The sequence below is a fragment of the Etheostoma spectabile genome, unplaced genomic scaffold, assembly GCF_008692095.1.
Source record: "Etheostoma spectabile isolate EspeVRDwgs_2016 unplaced genomic scaffold, UIUC_Espe_1.0 scaffold00019140, whole genome shotgun sequence".
Lineage (NCBI taxonomy): Eukaryota > Metazoa > Chordata > Actinopteri > Perciformes > Percidae > Etheostoma > Etheostoma spectabile.
In genome coordinates this window covers 5,481-9,917 of record NW_022604701.1, presented here as the reverse complement: position 1 = coordinate 9,917, position 4,437 = coordinate 5,481, and the positions used below count along the sequence as shown (strand labels likewise).

Genomic DNA, 4,437 nt, shown 5'->3' with positions numbered 1-4,437 from the left:
AGTTTTGGTCATTCTGATTGTTCGGTATGAACATTAATTGTATAGAGATTAGTATTAGACACAGCTTATAGAGATTTGTGCATATGGTTGTAAAACATGTTCTCCTGTTGTGGAATAAGGGTTTGAAATTAAGCCTAGAGTCCCTAGGGTCCATTTCCCAAGGACATTAATTCCCTCTGCTCACTTTTAAGGCAAAGGCTAAATAATAATCCATTTTATTTATATAGTTGCTTTACATGGTAAGCTATTAAAAACACAGTGTAGCCTACAACTTGTAAAAATGTGGAGTGACTATAGGCTAAGAAGATATTTTTACAAACCATACACATTCAATCGGGTCCCTATGTTGGGCTTTTTCTCTCCGTTTGAGCCGTATTTCTTTTTGCATATTATATATTCTTCCCTCCTCGTACTTTCCATTAGAAGCTGCTGCTCATGGGGTGAAACATATGGCGCATGCGTCTTCTCAATTCTTCATCGGTAAATCTGTGATCGATCCCATGGTCTATTGAGAAAGCCGTGAACGTGCACTCATCCCAGCTATCTACACCTGGATTGACATAGCTTCACCTGTTCATCCTGGCTCGGCAAACGTGCAACGATTAAGCCGCGATGAGCAGATCACACTAAGTCAAGTGCGCTTTTTCACTTATCCTGTATATCTTATTCTGCTTTGTGCACAAACGGCCCCTGCATTGGCCGGGAATTTTGTCCTGTCTCCGCGTGGCAGGTGAGAATTCTACAACTGAACCTCCAACATTTGACGTGCTTTGAATTGCACCTCTGAAAAAAAACAGTCTGCATGGCCACATTATGTTTTCACAAGTGTCAGCAAAAAGGTAATTTTATCCATCTTCCATCAAACACGGATCACAGACTCTTGGGCGCCTAGTGCACCAACAATCAAAATGGAGCTAACATGCATGAATGAAATCTAGAAGTTAACATCACCAGAAATGAGCTGTTTGCCTTCACACAAACATTCCCCTTTTGTGAAGGGGCTAATTCCGAATAGTAGTAAAGGAAAGCTGCATTAGCCGGGAATCAGACCCAGGTCTCCCGCGTGGCAGGCGAGAATTCTACCACCGAACCACCAATGCTTGACGCGGTATACATTCCCCCGCTGAAAAAAGTCAGTCTCATGGCCACAGTACGGTTTCACAATTGTCAGGATAAAGGTAATTTTATCCATCTTCCATCAAACACGGATGACAGTCTCTTGGGCTGCCTATTGCACTAACAACCAAAACGGAGCTAACATGCATGACTGAAATCTAGAAGTTAACATCACCAGAAGTGATCTTTTTGCCTTCACACAAACATGCCCCTGCGTGCAAGGGCTAATTCCGAATATTAGTAAAGGAAAGCTGCATTGGTTGGGAGTCGGACCCAGGTCACCCACATGGCAGGCGAGAATTCTAACACTGAACCACCAATGCTAGACGTGCTTTGAATTGCACCACTGAAAGAAAGTAGTCTGCATGTCTACATTATGTTTTCACAAGTGTCAGCAAAAAGGTAATTTTATCCATCTTCCATCAAACACGGATCACAGCCTATTGGGCTGCCTAGTGCACCAACAATCAAAATGGAGCTAACATGCATGACTGAAGAAGTTCACATCACCAGAAATTTGCTGTTTGCCTTCACACAAACATTCCCCTTAAGTGCAAGGGCTAATTCAGAATAGTACTAAAGGAAACCTGCATTGGCCGGGAATCAGACCCAGGTCTCCCGCGTAGCAGGCGAGAATTCTAACACTGAACCACCAATGCTTGACGCACATTAAACTGCACCACTGAAAAAAATCAGTCTGCATGGCAACATTATGTTTTCACAAGGGTCAGCAAAAAGGTAATTTTATCCGTCTTCAAGCAACCCCGGATCCCAGTCTCTTGGGGTGCCTAGTGCACCAACAAACAAAATGGAGCTAACATGCATGACTGAAATCAAGTGGTTAACATGACCAGAAATAAGTTGTTTGCCTTCACACAAACATACCCCTTTTGTGCAGGGGTTAATTCCAAATAGTGTAAAGGAAAAGTCATTGGCTGGGAATTGGACCCAGGTCGCCCACGCGGCAGTCAAGAATTCTACCACTGACCACCAATGCTTGTTGGGTCAAAATTGCACCAGTGAAAACAACGTCCGCATGGCCACATTATGTTTTTCACAATGTCAGCAAAAAAAGCTAATTACGAAAAAGAAGTAAAGGAAAAACTGCATTGGCCAAGAACCGGACCCCTCAAGACCACGGGGTTTGAGAGAGCACAAGATCCAGGAAAGGGAAGAAGTTGAGTTAGTAACATGCATTAATGGGATGAGATTGCATGCAGATGGAGAGAAGGAGGAGAGATGCTTAGTGCTCAAATCAAAATCAAAAGAAGCAGAACAGATAGTGGCAATAAAGTCAGATATTTAATAAGTGGAAGAAACAATATGATTATATTATTAGAGTCTACTTGAAGCTTTTTATATTTGTCTCTCTCTCTCACTCACACACACACTGTACTACCACGTTGTTCTGCATCCATCTCCTCCCAGCCCTTGACATTTAGCAGCCCCACTCCCAACACACACACACATACGCCAAGGTCTACTTACTAATGCATATACACATCAACTTTCTTTTTGATTAATGCATATACACATCAACTAGTTTTCATGGTGATTACGAGACTGAATGCAAAGTGTGTATCCCCTATGTTACTCAAAGCCTATCACTTCCAGTCAATACTGTCAAATTTGGAGCTCCTTCCAATTACATTAACGACCAGGTGACTCCTCAACATGCCCCCACCAACGTACTGTTTACAGTCTAAATGGCCAAGGACATTAAACCTGTTAGCTTACTTAATAATAACAATAATAATAAATTGAATTTGTATAGCGCTTTTCCCGAGCTCAAAGTCGCTTAACAGAGTAGAGACAGTGTTAATAAAAAAAAAAAAAAAAAAAAAAAAACTAAGGATAGGCAGAACAGAAAAGATGGGTCTTCAGACGGGACTGAAAAATGGTGAGGGATTCAGAGATGCGGATCTCATGGGGGAGGGAGTTCCACTGCCTTGGAGCTGCCCTGGAAAAGGCTCGGTCCCCAAAACTGCGGAGCTTTGACTTGGGGACATAGAGGAGACCGGCTGTGGTGGATCTGAGGGCCCGTGAAGGTTAGTAGGGGGAGAGGAGGAGCTCCTCCCAGCCCTTGACATTTAGCAGCCCCACTCCCAACACACACACACATACGCCACAAGGTCTACTTACTAATGCATATGCACATCAACTTTCTTTTTGATTAATGCATATACACATCAACTTTATTTTGGATTAATGCAAATACACATCAACTTTCTTTTAAGCTGCAGTTCTAGAATGTTAGGTGCAGTTCTAGACTTTAGTTTGATCTGAGGAACAGGAGGTCAGCACAGGCCATGATCGTAGAATGCAGGCACATTTTAGTCTGGTAAATTACAAGGATTTTTAAAACTGGGATGGATTTTTACACTGGGATTTTGCAATTGACAGCATATCCACCGCAATACAGCCACCTGATACTGTGCAGAACTCAGGTATTCCCACTCTCTCAAACACCATCGCCCAACGTGGGGCTCGAACCCACTGCCCTGAGATTAAGAGTCTCATGCTCTACCGAGGCCAGGCCTTCTACTCTAGCCAGGCACTCCTCAAGTTCTGAGTTGCAGTCCAAAAATTTGACTTACAACTTCTGAAATGTTACAGTTCTAGAATGTTACTCGGCAGTTCTAGAATGTTAGGTTGAAGTTCAAGAATGTTAAGCTGCCATTCTACAATGTTAGCTTTATATTCTAGAATGTTAAGCTGCAGTTCTAGAATGAGATGTTGAAGTTCTAGATGTTAAGATGCAGTTCTAGAAAGTTAAGCTGCAATTCAAGAACAATAGGTTGAAGTTTTAGAATTTTTTTATGTTGCGTTCCACAGGAGAGGAGTGCTTTCCACACATTGGTTGGCTTCCAACTATGTAATATATGCCAATGGCAGCGGTGGGATTTGAACCCACGCCTCCAGAGAGACTGGAGCCTTAATCCAGCGCCTTAGACCACTCAGCCACACTACCTAGCTCAGTTGGTAGAGCGGAGTAGTGAAGAGGTATAAAGCTGAAATGCTTAGGTCGCCGGTTCAAATCCAGCTCGAAGGAGACCTCTTTTCCAGAGTCATACTTCAGGGATCAATAAAGAATTTCTGATTCTGATGTAGAGATGGACAGACAACCCAAAACCATAATACTTTTTGCCTAGACATAACAAGAAACAAAAAAAAGAGTTGAAGGAGATAGAGTTAAAGAACCTTTTTTCAGGACACCCACATCCAGGGCCAATTGTTTTACCATTTCATCCACTACGAGCCCCTAAGGAAACGTGGGACTGTGAACGCTTGTTACCCATAGCAACGATAGGTAACAACAAG

The 4,437-nt window shown here is 42.7% G+C and overlaps 1 non-coding gene across 1 annotated transcript; it reads right to left on the bottom strand.

Moving 5' to 3' along the window:
• Positions 1-4,005: 4,005 nt before the first annotated feature.
• trnal-aag (transfer RNA leucine (anticodon AAG)) lies at positions 4,006-4,087 on the bottom strand. Its single transcript has one exon. It is a non-coding gene; the product is annotated as a tRNA-Leu (tRNA).
• Positions 4,088-4,437: the final 350 nt, after the last annotated feature.